Source organism: Octopus sinensis, linkage group LG19 (genome assembly GCF_006345805.1).
Source record: "Octopus sinensis linkage group LG19, ASM634580v1, whole genome shotgun sequence".
NCBI classification, from domain to species: domain Eukaryota; kingdom Metazoa; phylum Mollusca; class Cephalopoda; order Octopoda; family Octopodidae; genus Octopus; species Octopus sinensis.
In genome coordinates this window covers 30,643,504-30,662,513 of record NC_043015.1, presented here as the reverse complement: position 1 = coordinate 30,662,513, position 19,010 = coordinate 30,643,504, and the positions used below count along the sequence as shown (strand labels likewise).

At 39.3% G+C, this 19,010-nt stretch overlaps 1 protein-coding gene across 3 annotated transcripts in view; it reads right to left on the bottom strand.

The window, feature by feature from the left end:
* LOC115222174 (tyrosine-protein kinase HTK16) overlaps positions 1-204 on the bottom strand; it is a 94,543-nt gene extending 94,339 nt beyond the window's left edge. For all 3 annotated transcript variants that reach the window (XR_005002971.1, XR_005002972.1, XM_029792320.2), the window contains exon 1: positions 1-204. This exon is cut by the window's left edge and continues 554 nt beyond it. The gene's annotated coding sequence lies outside the window, so the exon portion shown is untranslated.
* Between the last annotated feature and the right edge of the window lie 18,806 nt (positions 205-19,010).

Here is a 19,010-nt window from a genome sequence, read left to right as displayed (position 1 = left end):
TCCCTTGCTGAAAAAGCCTCAGTTAAACTTATAGGCCCAAGGCCGGATGCCTGCCTGACTAAAAGTAAGAGGGGACGACAAGGGTCCACTTACTTAGTTTACACATAGACTCAGTTGTACTCTTGTTTATCACAGACTTTAACAGCAGAAAAACATGTTGAAATACAAACGAGAGGAATTTCAATGAAGTCTCTCTCTCTCTCTCTCTCTCTCCTTCCTTCTTGTCGGGGGTAGAGCTATACAAGACGAAACTTAATCCTAGCTTAGAAATAAAAATAAATATCCGGTGCTTGCAGTTCTGGGGTTTTTAGCTACTGAGGTTTTTACATACTGATGATTATTGGCCATCTTTTCTAACCAGTTCTCACCATTCCTCACCGTTCCAATTGATTCTCTGATGGAAGGAGATACCAGCCACCACTTAATCTCTGCACCTGCAAGACACGTCCCGGGGTTTAACTGTTCATTCAGGCAATGTATTTCAGTTAACACGATCTTATTAAGTAACCACACCACCATTCTATGTAGTACCACCATCACATGAATGATTACATAATATAGTTGTGGCTGCAGTATGCGATGGTATAGTTGCAGTACAGAATGGTATGGTTATATAACGCAATGGTATGGTTACATAACCGTGCTGTCAGTATCTGTAGACATACCATTACATTATGTTATCTTTTACTTGTTTCAGTCATTAGACTGTGGCCATTCTGGGGCACAGCCTAGAAGAAATTTTAGTCAAATAAATTGATCCCAGTACTAATTGTTTTAAGCCGGGTACCTATTCTATCAGTCCTTTTTGACGAACTGCTAAGTCACAAGGATGTAAACACACCAACACCGCTATCAATCAATGGTGGGGGACAAACAGAAGCAAATGCACACACACACACACACACGCATATATATATATGATGGGCTTCTTTCAGATTCCGTCTACCAAATCCATTTACAAGGCTTTGGTTGGCCTGAGGCTAAAGTGGAAGACTTGCCCAAGATGCCATGCTGTAGAACTGAACCTGGCACCATGTGGTTGGAAAATAAACTTTTTTCTACACCTGTGCCTACACATCAAGCTAACTAAAATCACGATTTCCTTGCATCCAGGCCTGTCCCCTGTGTCCCTCTTCTGCTGAGTGTTCCTAATCTTGTGGGTTCGTGGGTACTGGTTCTATGTAAAAGCACCCAGTACACCTTCTAAAGTGGTTGGCATTAAGAAGGGTACCCGGCTAGTGAAACCATACCAAAACAGACATGGGGCCTGGGCAGAACTTCAGCTGACCAGCTCCTGTCAAACCGTCCAACCCATGTCAGCATTGAGGGCAGATATTAAATGGCGATGATGATGATGAAGATGATGATGATGATGATGATGATGATGATGATGATGACGACGACGACAATGATGACGATGATGATTATATACCATCACATAATGTTGCCATGGTAACACATTAGGTTACTATACCATCATCACAATATGTAATCTTACCATCACATGTAAAACCGTATGTTTATGTTTGGCTGTGTGGTTAAGAAACTCGCTTTGCAACCATATGGTTTCTGGTTCAGTCCCTGTATGTGGCACCTTGGGCAAACATCTTTCCCTATAGTCCTGGGCAATCAATGCCTTGTGAGTGAATTTGATAGATGAAAACTGTACAGAAGCCCATCATGTGTGTGTGTGTGTATGTGTGTATTTGTGTTTACTATTGTCACCCACCATTGCTTGACAACTGGTGTTGGTTTGTTTATATCCCATAACTTAGCTGTTTCACAAAAAAAAAAACAGGGCCAGACTTTTAAATAAGTACTGGGGTCAATTTGTTCAACTATATCCTTCAAAGCAGGGTCCCAGCATGTCCACAGTCCAATGACTGAAGCAAGTAAAAAAAATAAATAAAAGGTATTAAACTGACATTATATATAAACAAGCCACAGCTTCTTAATGGTCACACAACATGCTAGAAATAACAGACAAATACTCCTCAAATTACATTTGTCTTAAAAAATGAACAGACACATTAGATACTGTCTAAATATAAGATTTAATGCTTATAGCTGGAACACCTTTTTGATTGTAGATTTTCTTGATCAGGACTGACAAAGAGTTAAATACAACCACACCTTAATTCTTCTCTAGTTACCACTGCTTACAATGAATGGTCAAGCATTCGATCTGTGGCATCTATGGACAGCTATGTAGCCTGGGTCAATCAGATACAACAGTTTGGGCCAGGGATGGATACAGTGCCAATGACATAATATGAACTACTGACAATTTGACTTGTTTGTTTGTTATCTTGTTGATTCAGCCTTGTGTGACTCAGGCTCTTTAGCCATAACAATCACACTCTGTAGCCACTGGTGTGGTGGGAAGCTGTACATAGTGAAGGTGCATGGCTCAGTGGTTAGAGCGTCGAGCTAACGATTGTGAGGTTGTGAGTTCGATTCCCGGACCGGGCTGCATGTTGTGTTCTTGAGCAAGACACTTTATTTTACGTTGCTCCAGTTCTCTCAGTTGTACAAATGAGTTGTGACATCACAGGTGCCAAGCTGTATCGGCCCCTTTGCCTTTCCCTTGGATAACATCAGTGGTATGGAAAGGAGGGAAGGCTTGTATGCATGGGCAACTGTTGGTCTTCCATAAATAACCTTGCCCAGACTTGTACCTTGGAGGGTAACTTTCTAGGTGCAATCCAATGATCATTCATGACTGAAGGGGGTCTCCTCTGGTGGGAAGAAGAGTGTCACTGGTTGTATTCAGAATTTTAGAAGGCTGCTGTGTAGCATGTATACTTACTCAGTTACATATCATTTACTTAGGTATCTCCTATTAGAAATTCTTCAGACAAAGAATCACATAATATTATTTGATTCTCTTTGAAGAATTTCTAATAGGAAATATCTTACATCATTTCCACTACAGGTAGAATTTTGTAGCTCCTATTAGCAAATGAAACATATGTAGTGGTGAATAAACAATACCAAAAATTATTTACATTATTTTACATTAATTTTCATTATTTCATTTACAGTATTATCAGCTGAAACATTCTGTTAACAACAAACAAGATGAAGACAAATATCCGTCGAATGTAAATAATGTACATAATTCCTCATCTCTTAAATATAGAACATTACCAAAAATTGTTCCAATATTCTGTTTTGACAGATACTCTTTTACTCTTTTACTTGTTTTAGTTATTTGGCTGTGGCCATGCTGGAGCACTGCCTTTAGTCGAGCAAATTGACCCCAGGACTTATTCTTTAAAAATATCATAGGCAGCCAAAGACCCTGAAGACATACTAAACAAGAAATGTGTCCAGTCATTGTTGTCTTCCATTTCAGGCTGACTGCTGAAGCAACTGGTCATATTTTCTCTCATCTCTCGTTTTGCTGTCTCTCTGTTAATCCTTTGGGATATTCTCCTGGTATTAACCATATTTTTGTCTCCTGTCTGGCCCTAAGACCATATTCTGTTTATTTATTTCAGATCATTTCACTTTCTTTGAATGTCCACATTTCTTGTTTGTTTTCCTCTTTGTCCCTTGTCCGTCCCCTAATTGTCTCATCTGGAATTACATTTATTTCATATTTGTATGTTCACTTTCTGTGTTGCATATTTGTTAATTTCTTGTTTGCTTGTTCATTTTCTTATTTTTTATTTCTTTACTATCCACAAGGGGCCAAACACAGAGAGGACAAACAAGGATAGACAAAGGAATTAAGTTGATTACATCGACCCCAGTGCGTAACTGGTACTTAATTTATCGACCCCGAAAGGATGAAAGGCAAAGTCGACCTCGGCAGAATTTGAACTCAGAGCGTAGCGACAGACAAAATACTGCTAAGCATTTTGCCCGGCGTGCTAACGATTCTACCAGCTCACCGCCTTTGCTTGTTCATTTTCTGTCATGTTTGGTCCCTTGCTCATTGGCTCACCATTTCCCAGTGGCTTCTTACTGTTGGCAACACCAGAGAGGAATCAATATTATCACTGAAGGCACGAAATTGCATTTGACCCTCTGGTCAATAATGGGTGAGGATGTGGCAAACTTCTGTGTCTGTTTCCTTTTTGTTTGTGCATTTATTATATGTTTTTTTAAACTTATGTATGTGTGTGTGTGTGTGTATGTGTGTGTGTGTGTGTGTATGTGTGTGTGTGTGTGTGTGTGTGTATACAGTGAGCGAAACCTCAGGTTATGAATGTCTCTATTCATGAACAAACCAGTTTACAAACAATTTTTTTTTAACATAAAATGTCTCAGGTTACAAATGGTGTATCAAGTAGCAAACACAGAAACTGGTAACAATGGCAGGAAAGTGTCAGTTACTGCTTAGCTTTTGCTCAGTGCACACCTCTGCTCAAATCCGCCATGCCTTCACTTAAATTTCCCATGGGAAAAATAGTTTTGGTTTATGAACATTTCAGGTGACAGATGGTCTTCAGGAATTAATTATATTCAAAACCTGTGTTCCACTGTATATATATATATATATATGATGGCTGCCCCCTCGTTATTGAGTATGGTCATTGCACGAAGCTTAACTGTTACTGGTGCTGTGATCGAATGTGACTTTTTAGCCCAGCTAAAGATCTACAATGTCTTGTACAGAATTGGCAGCTAAAACCTTTACTGGTAATAGTCGGCTGTAGTTGTAACTGGGCTTCATGTACCTTTGCATGCTGTTTAAGTCCTCCTGCCGAATTACACTCTCTTCCACATGCCTGACGGATATGATTAGTATGGTGTGTTACACCACCACCAGTGGCCAGGTTGTCACTCATCTGTCTTGCTTTATGACTACGAAGTTTATGTATAAATATATATATATATATGCATGTATGGATGTATGCCTGTATGTATGTAAAACACGTAAGGCACTTGGATCAGTGGTAATAATCTAATTCTACACTTTATCACATTCAAGAATATAAACACGTTTTTAAGCCTAACAGACGCAGAGTCAAAAAGAAATGCTACTTTTCACCGGCACACCAGGATCAGCATAATTGTGCCATGCAAGCCCTACAATCACACGATGTAGAGTGGTTGGCTGTCTGTTCAACTGCCATCAGTCCCAGCCATCTAGCTGACCACCTTTTTATCTGCGACAGCATATTTAACAATGTGAAACTAAGTACATTTAGTTTTGTATCATTACAATAGACACTGCGTGAACCACAGTGCTCTCTCTCCCTAGTGTGAAGCTTCCTGTCTTGTATGTATGTATGTATATATATATGTGTGTGTGTGTGTGTGTGTGTGTATGTATATCACAGCAGGTCACACAATTCCTGTGACTCCAACATTGCAATACCCCTTGATCCTGTCTATTCTGGTTGTAATGTATTTGTGGGTTGAGAGCAAAGCACTTGAAATTTTTCAGCATTTAACTGTGTATTTGAGTTATCATTAGTGTCCTTGACTACATATGATTCTTTTGTATTGTCAATATAGCTGGTGAGAGAGTGATTGCCAAAGAGTATGTCTAAGAGAGAGCCACCACAAACACTGATGGTCTCAGTACAGTTCTCTGAAGGACTAGATTTAGAATTGAAGCCTCCCCAGAGAGAGAGAAAGCACCATTCATTGCAACTGTCTGATTTCTACCTTTTTAAAATGTTATACAACCTTTCCTTGGTTTTCCTACTATACCCAGGTCATGCAGTTTGTGACATGTCATGTCATTTTGTGACAACTTTATCAAAGGCCTTGGAGAAATCAAGAGATATCATATCTACATATCAAAGGTTGAGTTGTTTCAGTACCCAATCATAATGCTGTAGAAGCTGTGTAAATTAGCTTCTTCCTGGATGGAAGCCATGCTGTGTGTTTGTCATTTTCTTTGAGATATGTGATCAGCTTCCTTCTGTCAATGCATTCCTTGACCTTGTTAACTTGTGAGGACAGAGAGACAAGCATTTTGTAGCATCCACTCTATTTTTCCCTTTATGGGTAGGGCTTATTCTACCTTCTTTTGGAAGGAATACCTTGGAAAAGGTGGTTTTGTAAGAGCTTTCTTGTATGTCTTTAAGAGAATAACTGGAAAACCATAGAGACCACTGCTGAGTTCAAGTTCATCTCAACAATGGCCAATAGTATATTCTCATCTTTTTATGTTGTCAAAATCAATGGTTGCCGCTTTGTATCTAGGCTGTAAAAGAATTCATTCGACTCATTTATTTGCACATCTCCCAGTAAAAAAATGAAAACCCTTAGTTTGGATTTGTCTATTTAGTATTGTACTTATCCTTTTGGAGTTTGCAGTCAGTGAACCATTTTCTTCAAACAGTTGCCCTGGCTTGTAGAATACTCAGGTAGATTCTTTTGCAAAGTTGGAGAAGGCCTTAGGGTTCACTTTAAACTTTTTGATTGTTCTGGTTTCTTTTCTCTTTCTTTTTCATGAGAGAGTCTGAGTTTATTTTCAAAATCTCATTGTGCCTTTTTAAGATGGAACTTCTCACTGTCCTTAAGTTGTGTATTTAAAGGATTTGAGATCTTGTTATTTGTCTATTAAGTTATTTAAATGAGTTGAGATCTCTATTCTTCATATATAACACACACACGCATGCATACACACACACACACACACACACTCTCACACACACACACACGCACATACACACACACGCGCACACACACACACACACCACACACACACACACACACACACAATGTGCAGTGGTTGCATAAAATAATGGAAACACTTCTTGTTATTTAACTGTTGTTTTTACTGGCAACATGACAAGTTCAAAACAGTTTTACTTTGAATATACATTATGTATGTCTTGTACTCCATAATACAACCTTGTTTTTCTTTTTTGCAGACATTTATTTCACATATTTTTTGCAGACATCTCTCTCCCATTTGAAACATATTGAAGAATTCAAAATTTAATCATACTCATTTTCTCAGCATTGGTTTGGGAAATGCCAAGGCTAGATATAGCGCATTCACACTCAAGCATCTAGGTAGGTGGTCCTGTTAGAATTCTTCATTCCCTGGGAGCATCAGGTGAAGATGGCAAATGAGAGAAAGAGATTAAAGGGCTGGTGGGTGATCCTGTTGAGTGGGAATGCAGAGGGTTTAAAGGCCAGTCCCTCTACAGAGCCTGCAACGAGCTGGGCATCATAGGAGTTGTGAGTGGTAACCATATGGAACCCAGCTACATAGTTGGTTACAGAGGCAACAGGGTGTGCTTCAAAGTGACTGTGGATAAGGAGATGTGAGCACTGAATGGAGTAGTGATACTTGGCATAGGGCAAAGTGGACAAAAATTGGAACTTGATCAATCTTGAATGTGTTGCCTGGGTAAGAGAGTTTGATTACTGAAAGTCTGGAAACATTTAATGAATAGAAATAACATAACTGAAGATGTTTCCAGCACATCACAAGCTGACATGAAAAACGAAAGAATATTCACAAGTTTAATCTTCACTTTTACTTCCCACACTATTTTCGCTTTACTGCACTTACCTACCCATCCATCTTTTCTATCCCTTTCCTGCCTTTCATTTCACATTGTATCTTGACCTTACATTTCTCTCTTTCTCTCCAGGTGGGCAAGGCATGTATTCAAGGCGGCGAGCTGGCAGAAACGTTAGCACGCCAGGCAAAATGCTTAGCAGTATTCCGTCTGCCGTTACGTACTGAGTTCAAATTCCGCTGAGGTCAACTTTGCCTTTCATCCTTTCAGGGTCGATTAAATGAGTATCAGTTATACACTGGGGTCCATATAATCAACTCAATCTGTTTGTCTGTCCTTGTTTGTCCCCTCTGTGAAGCCCCTTGTGGGCAGTAAAGAAATAAAATAAGGCATGTATTCACCTCTTCAGCAAGACATCTTCTCCTGTCCCTCTGTCATACTTTCTTATCCCTCAGTACTATACACCACCCAGTTGAGGGGTCTGGGATTGAAGGTAACTAGGTAACCTCACCAGTGCTGGTACCTCTAAAAAATAAGCACCCAGTATACTTTATGATAGTTTGATATTAGAAAGGCATCCGGCCAAAGCAGACACTGGAGCTTGGTGCAGCTCTCTGGTTCCTCTGTTCATGTTGAACTGTCCATCACATGCCAATATGGAGAAAGAACATTAAATGATGATGATGATGCTAACAATAATGATGACTGCCTGTGATTAGAGATTAACTCCCTCATCACACAAACAAAACAATCCCTGTCTATCTCCCTTGTGCATTGGTATATTCTTTCCTTTTGTTTTTTATTCTTTTACTTATTTCAGTCATTAGACCACAGCCATGCTGGGGCATCGCCTTGAAGAATTTTTAGTTGAACGTATCGACCCCAATACTTATTTTTTAAAACCTGGTACTTGGTATATGCATATACCATATACTGGTATATGCATATATGTGTGTATGTCTGTGTATATACCTACCTACATCCTGTACACACACACACACATACATACATAGTAAATTAGTTCTTATATACACTGAAAAGTTATTGGACTATTTCGTTAAAAAAAGTAAGTTCTCCTACAAAGAAGCAATAATTAAATATCAGACACGTCAAGTCAAGAAATGTGTAGATTGGATTCTTTTGCACTGAAAGTTCAAAGGAAAATATCTCGTCAAGTTTCGGTGTCTTTTGTTGCGGTGAAAAGTGGAACAGAAGAATGAATTTAAAAATTCCGAAAAAAATCTTTAGTTCATTTGCAATGCCACGTCTAGTCCTTGCAGAGTTATGCCCCTTCGATTCGCCTGTGCAGTGAAAACTTTCAGGCTGTGGAGTCGGGCTGCAACGTCTTCTATGTCACTGGTGTGTGTGTGTGTATGCAGCAGGACATGTGGTGAGGGTAGATAATGTGTGTGTGCGTGTGAGAGAGAGAGAGAAGGGGGGGGAAAGAAACGAGGAGGAAGATGAGTGTTGGTGTGGGATAAGCAGCCAGTTTACAAAGGAGTATATGTATGTATAAATGTGATGGGTAGGGCGAGGGGGAATATTCTTTATAATAATGAGCAATGTGGGAAAAGAATGAGAGGAAGAGAGGAAGAGAGAGAGAGAGAGAGAGAGAGATGGGAAGGAAAACAGAGAGACAGAGGTAGAGACAAAGGGAGGGGGAAGGGGGAGGGGTGTAAGGGAAGGTGGAAAGGTATATAAAGTTACAGCGAGGTTGGATAGAAGAAAGAAAGAAAAAGTGTGTAAAATAGAGATGAAAAAATCTCAAAAAGGAGGTAAATAGTCATCGTTACTGCTAGATTTAATTTGGTAAATTAGTCAAAATGTACTCAGGCTGAAAAAATTTAATTTTTTAGTTCAGGTTAATTTTTTGGTCCCCGGTTGAACCAAATTCTAGATAATTCTTTTCTCCACCAGACAGAGTCTGCACCTCCTGCTGCTGCCAAAATATGGTCTGCATTTTCCCAATAATCCCTAGTTTGACTTTATATAACACAGATTTTTTTTCCTTTAACAACCTTGTTCTTTACTAATGTTCTGACCTTATTTCTTTCTTGGATCTGAAAAAAAAAAAAACCAAAATGACCTGTGAGTGTTTGGTCTTACTTTAAAAGTGCTTTCTGTAAAACCATTTTGCCATATCTAAAATGTCCATCTGATGTCCTGCAACACTACCTCCACTTTATACACAACAACCTCTGTTACATTATCCATTTAGGCATGTGGTATTATCTCTGCACGAGCAGCTTTCCCTGTTTCAGTTTTGACTGCAGCCAAGCATTTTGTGACTGGCTGACTGGATGCTTTCATTTAAGCCTTTTACATTTTTGACTGGTCATGTCTGATGAAATGTCTATTCTTTTCTTGTAAGGGAGGTTTATTTTGACTTTAAAAGAACTGTCTGGTAACTCTTGACTAGACATGGAGTTTAATTTATAATATTTCATAAATAATATGCCACTTCTATTATCTTATATTGAGTATGCTCCTTTTCCTAATTCATGAAACTTCCTTGGACAACTATTTTATATCATCATCATTATCATCATCATCATCATCATCGTTTAACGTCCGTTCTCCATGCTAGCATGGGTTGGACGGTTCAACCGGGGATCTGGGAAGCCAGAAGGCTGCACCAGGCTCCGGTCTTATCTGGCAATGTTTCTACAGCTGGATGCCTTTCCTAACGCCAACCACTCCGTGAGTGTAGTGGGTGCTTTTTACGTGCCACCTGCACTGGTGCCAGGCGAGGCTGGCATCGGCCGCGGTCAGATTGGTGCATTTTACATGCCACCTGCACGGAAGCCAGTCGAGGCGGCACTGGCTTTGGCCATATATATATATATACATACATATATATAATAATAATATTAGGGAGTAAATCCAAACTTACAGGGAAAAATTAGATTTAGGATTAATTTTATCTCTAATTTAATATATACATACTAGGAGTATTGCCTGGCATTGCTCGGGTTTGTAAGGGAAATAACTATATAAGCATTTTACAGAGTTATAGCCAAAAATAGCAAAAAAATGCGTTAAAAATGGAAAAAAATGATGGTAAATTTTTTTTTAAATCGTTGACTCATCGTAGACAGTTTTAGAGAGTTACTTCCCTTATATAATAGCGAAAAAAATGCATTAAAATGGAAAAAAATGATGGTAAATTTTTTTTTAAATCGTAGACTCATTGTTAACGCGCGCTAATACCCAGAAGGGCTCGATATGAATCATGACTATAAGATACCCGGTTTTGGTTAAACTGCACCGCAAAATGTGGGAGTAGTTAGGAATCTAAATCGTAGGAGACAGACACACAACTTGACTTTTATATATAAAGATATATATATATATACATATATACATACATATATATATACATACATATATATATACATATATATATATACATACATATATATATATATATATATCATCATCATCATCATCATGATTTAACGTCCGCTTTCCATGCTAGCATGTGTTGGACGGTTCAACTGGGGTCTGGGAAGCCCGAAGGCTGCACCAGGCCAGTCAGATCTGGCGGTGTTTCTACAGCTGGATGCCCTTCCTAACGCCAACCACTCTGTGAGTGTAGTGAGTGCTTTTTATGTGCCACCGGCACGGAGGCCAGGCGAGGCGCTGGCAACGGCCACGATCGGATGGTCTTTGTTACGTATATATGTGTGTATGTATGTATATGTATATATATATATATATATATATATATATAATATATATATATATATGTGTGTGTGTGTGTGTGTATATATATAATATATATATAATATATATAATATATATATATATATACACACATACACATGTATGCATATAATCATCTTCCATGCTTGCATGGGTTGGACAAAAATGTTTTTCAGTGCCTACTGGAATCATAATCCAGACACACCATAAATTGTGCAGACATGCTAAACACTAAGGCAATTGTCATTTTATTCATTCTTTCACTCATTCATCCATTCATCCATCCATTCATCCATTCATACATACATACATGTTTTGTGTGTGTGTTTGTAATTGCACACACAATTACGGAGAAAGAGAGTGAGAAATGGTAAAGTGTAATGCATAAATGAAAATCAGAAGAATTCCTTTTTTTTTCTTTGTTGCAGATTGCAGAAGAGATGGAAAAAGAAAGAAAAATGTTTCAGTTACAAGCATGTGAAGTAAGTATCTTTAATGACAGGACGGGCATCAGACTGTAAAGCAATGCTTTAGTAATATTTATTCGTCTGACCTTTACTACCACTGCAAAATAGACAATATAATGAACAAAATATCAGAATGAAAATTGTATTTTTACCATTCAGCTGGTCATTATATTTCTTGACCATCCAACACCGACATCAACAGATCAGCTGTCCTCTATTATAATGACCATCACTACTGGCATTTCAACTGATATCCACTTATTGCTAATGTATATGTAATAAAGCCTTAAAGAGAGAGCCCCAGGATGACCACAGTCCAATGACTGAAACAAGAAAAGGATAAAAGATAGATAGTCCCCAAAAACATTTAGTCATGGGACCCCTAGGCTAATCCCTGCTTTGATAGTGAAAGTGGGCTTAACTCTAGCATTTAATCCAGCCATTTCTGGTCTAGATATTCTCCTGGTTTTATGTTAAAACTGAGCAGATCCAATGTCTCACACCTACCCTACAAGGTCATTCTAAAAATAAACAACCACATCATAGAAATTGTGAAGCTATGAGATAGTGCATGATTAATTCAAAACAATGTGAATAAATAAGGCTTACATTTGACAAAGAAATCTGAATGTTCAAGAGTTAAAGTTGTATTTGTGTGATCTTTGGCATTGCTAGCTTTCCATACTTTGTGATTTTGGCATTGCTAGCTTTCCATACTATGTGATTTTGGCATTGCTAGCTTTCCATACTATGTGATTTTGGCATTGCTAGCTTTCCTTGCTTTGTGATTTTGGCACTGCTAGGTTTCCATGCTTTGTGATTTTGGCACTGCTAGCTCTCCATGCTTTGTGATTTTGGCACTGCTAGCTCTCCATGCTTTGTGATTTTGGCACTGATGGCTTTCCATGCTTTGTGATTTTGGCACTGCTAACTTTCCATGCTTTGTGATTTTGGAACCGCTGGCTTTCCATGCTTTGTGATTTTGGCACTGCTGGCTTTCCATGCTTTGTGATTTTGGCACCACTGGCTTTCCATGCTTTGTGATTTTGGCACCGCTGGCTTTCCATGCTTTGTGATTTTGGCACCGCTGGCTTTCCATGCTTTGTGATTTTGGCACCGCTGGCTTTCCATGCTTTGTGATTTTGGCACCGCTGGCCTTCCATGCTTTGTGATTTTGGCAACGCTGACGTTCCATGCTTTGTGATTTTGGCACCGCTGGCCTTCCATACTTTGTGATTTTGGCACAGCTGGCTTTCCATATTTTGTGATTTTGGCACCGCTAGCTTTCCATACTTTGTGATTTTGGCATTGCTAGCTTCCCATACTTTCTGTTAGTCTCTCATTTGCAAACTTAAATCTTAAAGACTTATTTTAGCAGATGAATGTTTAAAGTTGTCTAATTTCTTCTTCTGTTTGTTTGCAGTATCTAATAAAAGTCAATGAAATCCGCACAAAGAAAGGAGTCGATCTACTACAACACCTGGTTGAATACTACCAAACTCAAACCACGTAAGTCTCTATTTCCTTTCCCATCACTCTGATGGCATGCACTGCTCTCTCACTCAATAATAATAATATTTTTTCCTGATGTTCTCCATCAATATAAACATTTTAACAATGAATAAAACTAAATAATTTTAATTGTAACTCCCACTCACACAACCACACAACCACACTCACATTCATTCAAAGCTGAGTGTTCATTTGAACAAGTGCACATAACAGCAAACTCGGAGTAATGACAGTGTGAATGATCACTTCTAAGATATAATTATATATACAAATATATATATATATACAAATATATATATGTATATATCTGTTAAAATGTTATTGCTGCTGTTGCTGTTGGGCGAACGGTCTTCGTCCCAGAGCTCGCAAGATGAGAGAAGTCCGAAACGTGGTCCTTTGCTATTCGTAAGACCCGCAGAAGAGAAAGCGGGTCAACCCCTGACACTGAGAGCATCAATGGATGGATGAATGCGCATCCAGGCTCAGCGGTTGCGTAGGAAGTCGGGGACAAGAAACAGGAAGAAAGAGTGAGAGAAAGTTGGAGCGAAAGAGTACAACAGGGGTCGCCACCACCCCCTGCCGGAGCCTCGTGGAGCTTTAGGTGTTTTCGCTCAATAAACACACACAAATAGGCGTAGGAGTGGCTGTGTGGTAAGTAGCTTGCTTACGAACCACATGGTTCCGGGTTCAGTCCCACTGTGTGGCACCTTGGGCAAGTGTCTTCTACTATAGCCTCGGGCCACCCAAAGCCTTGTGAGTGGATTTGGTAGACGGAAACTGAAAGAAGCCCGTCGTATATATGTATATATATATATATGTATGTGCGTGTTTGTGTGTCTTTGTTCCCCCAACATCGCTTGACAACCGATGCTGGTGTGTTTATGTCCCCGTAACTTAGCGGTTCGGCAATAAAGAGACCGATAAAATAAGTACTAGGCTTACAAAAAAAAAGTCCTGGGGTCGATTTGCTCGACTAAAGGCGGTGCTCCACCATGGCCACAGTCACATGACTGAAATAAGTAAAAAAAAAAATGCCCAGTCTGGGAATCGAAACCGCAATCCTCCGACCATGAGTCCGCTGCCCTAACCATTGGGCCATTGCATCTCCACTGTTGTTGCTGTTTAACCCTTAGTTAAGATTGATCAGACCAAGCTATTATTAGTCTTAGTCTTAGGTCTTCCCATGTTTGAAATACATAAGGCGTCCTGCAGCACTTTCCTCTGCTCTTGTCCAACTGTCCTCATGTGTTTCAGGCCTGAAATCTACTTGAACGTGGTCAAAATGTCTTTTGACCAGCCTTTTTTGTTTTTTGTATTTCCTCTTCCAGTGCGCCTAAAAACGTTTTTCATCACCATTTTAACATTACATATGATGTTACACTGACAATATTATATAATAGAATCCTAAACATGGTTATCATATTAAAAAAAAGAAAAATGTTAGAAATCCTTGATCACAAAAATCTATGAAAATTTCATAGTTGAATAGTTAAGGAGGTTACTTTGCAACCATGTGGTTTCAGGTTCAGTCCTTGGGCAAGTATCTCCTTCTATAGATGTGGACCAACCAATGCCTTGTGAGTGAATTTCATAGATGGAAACTGCCTGGAAGCTTGTCATATATATATATATATGCACACACATATATGGCTTCCCTCAGCTGTTCATCCTTCACAACATTTACATGTTGTTCTCTCAACACTATATGCATGTGAGACTTGGGCCTTGATGAAGAGAGAAGAACAACATCTGCCAACGGCACAGAGAGCCATGGAAAGGTCAATGTTGGGAATCTCGCTAAGAGATCACATCTGGAATGAGAAGATCAGGGATAGAACTGGAGTGAAGGACATTGTCACAGAATACCACCACACTACGATGGGTCTGTTATGTTGCAAGGTCCACAGACAATCAATGATCCCTATTTCTTTACTACCTACAAGGGGCTAAACATAGAGGGGACAAACAAGGACAGACAAAGGGATTAAGTCGATTATATCAACCCCAGTACATAACTGGTACTTATTTAACGACCCCAAAAGGATGAAAGGTAAAGTCGACCTCGGTGAAATTTGAACTCAGAACGTAACGGCAGACGAAATACAGGACAAACAAGGAGAGACAAACGGATTAAGTCGATTATATCGACCTCAGTGCATAACTGGTACTTATTTAATCGACCCCGAAAGGATGAAAGGCAAAGTTGACCTCGGCGGAATTTGAACTCAGAACGTAGTGGTAGACAAAATACTGCTCCGCATTTCGCCCAGCATGCTAACGCTTCTGCCAGCTCGCCGCACATGCAGTTGTTGAGTGGTACCTGTACGAACGAAAGAGACCACCTGGAAGACCTCCAGTCAGGTGGCAAGATGATTTAAGAAAGATGTTTGGAACAACATGGAAGAGAACGGTGAGAGCACGAGGGGAATGGAGCAAATGCTGTGGCCAGTTAAGGCCGACTTGGCACCAGACATCACCTGGCCGATCCAGGTGATATAATTAGAAGTAAAAGAGATTAAAAATTCCAAGTAGATATCTATAAAGCACCGAGAGTTAAATGAATTTGGTTATCTATATCCAACAAACAGATACCAATAAATGCAAGTGGAATAAACATCCAAGGTAATTCCTCATGTGTATATATATATATATATATATATATATATATGTGTGTGTGTGTGTGTGAAAATCAAAATCGAAATCGATCAACATCAATGGAAATTGTAGCTGTGATACCAGTGCCGGTGGCACGTAAGAGAACCATCTGAACGTGGCCGTTGCCAGCACCGCCCCGACTGGCCTCCGTGCAGGTGGCACATAAAAAGCACCCACTACACTCATGGAGTGGTTGGCGTTAGGAAGGGCATCCAGCTGTAGAAACACTGCCAGATCAGACTCAGCCTGGTGCAGCCTCCTGGCTTTCCAGACCCCAGTTGAACTGTCCAAACCATGCTAGCATGGTAAATGGACGTTAAACGATGATGATGATATGATATATATATATATATATATATATATATATACCAGAGTAAGCACATAAATGTGAAACAAGGTGGGAAAAAGAGTACCCTAATACCAGAAGTAGAGTAATGCTTTATTTAAAAGCAGCAGAAATATAACAAAAGCTGTTACTCAGAGTTTCATGTTCCCGTTCTTCGGACAGTTTTGTTAACTAAAATATAATAAAAACTTGTTATATTTCTGCTTTTAAATAATACATACAAACATACAATCATCATCGTTTAACGTCCGTTCTCCATGCTAGCATGGGTTGGACGGTTCGACCGGGGATCTGGGAAGCCAGAAGGCTGCACCAGGCTCCAGTCTTATCTGGCAGTGTTTCTACAGCTGGATACTCTTCCTAACGCCAATTGCATTGCAATTAAAAACACTTGTGTTTTAATAATTTGGGTATTATACCAACAGTATATTGGATAAGTATTATCCCTTAGTGGGTTGGACCCACAACCCCTTACTTGGTGTTATATATATAAATAAGCGGACGTTAAACGATGATGATGATATATATATATATATATATATATATATATATATATATATATATATATAATGTTTGTATATATGAAAGTACTGGGGTTGATTTGTTCGACTAAATCTTTCAAAGTGCTGCCCTAGCATGGCCACTGTCAAATGAGGGAAACAAGTAAAAGATAATCTAAGAAATTGGTTTCATATTTTGGCATAAGAGCAGCAATTTCGAGGGAGTGGGTAAATCGATTACAATGCTTAACCTGTATTTATTTTATCAATCCCGAAAGGCTGAAAAGCAAAGTCGACCTTGGCGGAATTTGAATGCAGAACGTAAAGACAGACGGAATATCACAAACGAAATTTCAATTGAAGATCGTCTCAGGACGATGGGGGTGGGGAAAGACGTCGTATGGGGGCTTACTCTTTATATTTGGGCTTAGAGGTAACATGCCTCATGTGGCAAGTCGCTTATGTCCACTGTACATTCTAAATGCTGCACCAGAGTTGGTAGGTTAGTGTATTCGTAGCTGAGCAGAATAAGATACTGGTAACCGTATTTATTTTGAGATGCTCTGTGTTGCTTTCAATTATTTTAAATATAACAAAGAATTTAGTAAAATAACTTAGCTATCATTAAGCTAGTGTTAGTAATATAAATTGCAACTAAGGTTTGGTGGTATATTTTGATGCAAAACTTATGAAAAGAAGACATTTGTACTACAGAGCCAGAACCGGTTTTGGCCGGGTTAGTAACGAAAGGGTTCGTCGATGAATAATTTGTCAATAAATGACATTTTCAACCACTGACATTCAAGACGTTCGTAGGGAAGGCAGATTTTGACAACGGAATTCTTTTGTCGCTGGCATCCCGTCTCACTAAAGTTCTTGTGGTGCCTACCTTTCTTTCCCAGCACACCTCAGTCTTGCTGCATGTATTTTGGGTTGGCTCAAAAGTTTTTAGAGGAGAACACCCGTATTCCTTGGCACAGTGTATAATTGAAGGTATGTGCATACTTTTTTTTTTACTAATCTCATTTTTTCGAAAAAAATATTTTTATTCTTTCTTTTATCTTTTACCTGTTCCAGTCAATAGACTGCGGTCACGCTGGGGCACTGCCTTGAAGAATAAATCGATTTCAGTCCTTTTTTTTTTTCGTTTTAAGCTGGTACTTACTCTATCGATACACTAACATTGGTTGTCAAGTGGTGGTGGAGGAAAGACACAGACACATATACGATGGGTTTCTTTCAGTTTCCATCTACCAAATCCACTCACAAGGCTATAGTAGAAGACACTTGCCCAAGGTGTCATGCAGTGGGATTCAACCTGGAACCATGTGGTTGGGAAGCAAGCTTCTTACCACACAGCCATACCTGCGCCCTATAGTAATTTTTTGGGGGGCGGGGAGATTGCATTTTTTGGAAGTTTTGTAACTAATAAATTATTTACTTGCGTATATTTGCTTAAAGAAATGTCCTAACAAAACAAGACGAAGAAATTGTCAAATTAAAAATGCCTATTTTTTACTACCCACAAGGGGCTAAAAAACAGAGGGGACAAACAAGGACTGACGAACGGATTAAGTTGATTACATAGATAACAATGCGTAACTGGTCCTTAATTTATCGACCCCGAAAGGATGAAAGGCGAAGTCGACCTCGGCGGAATTTGCACTCAGAATGCAGCGGCGGACGAAATACCTATTTCTTTATTACCCACAAGGGGCTGAACATAGAGGGGAAAAACAAGGACAGACATAGGTATTAAGTAGATTACATCGACCCCAGTGCGTAACTGGTACTTAATTTATCGACCTCGAAAGGATGAAAGGCAGAGTCGACCTCGGCGGAATTTGAACTCAGAACGCAGCGGCGGACGAAATACCGCTAAGCATTTCGCCCGGCGTGCCAACGATTCTGCCAGCTCGCCGCCTTTTCTATCAATTTAACACATACAAGTTAATCTGAGTTAAATTTTGAAACAAGACAGTAAAAACTTCCAAAACTAGTCACTGTAGAAAAAAACCCCTTTGTCTCGTACTAATGGTACTTAAAGTCAAATACTGTCGTGCGTACATACAGGACTACAATATCTAATATGTTATTCCAATTTTAAGATAGGAGGGTGTGATATGAGAGATTCTGCTGCTATTTTTAGCAGTTTGCGTGATCACGTAGAGGCTGTCTTGTTTGCTCATCGCAAAAAGTGTGTTCAGATGAATACACGGACTCTCATTCATATGTATTCAGTCCAGGGAAGAAATTAGACCCCGAAAGACCGAATCGTTCAGTTTAGGCCAAACTTTCAGTCAAAGATCGGGTGTTAAATGTCGGTTGAACCCAATCAACATCACGTTGCTAAGCAACTTCCTTGCACTTAATAAACCTCAAG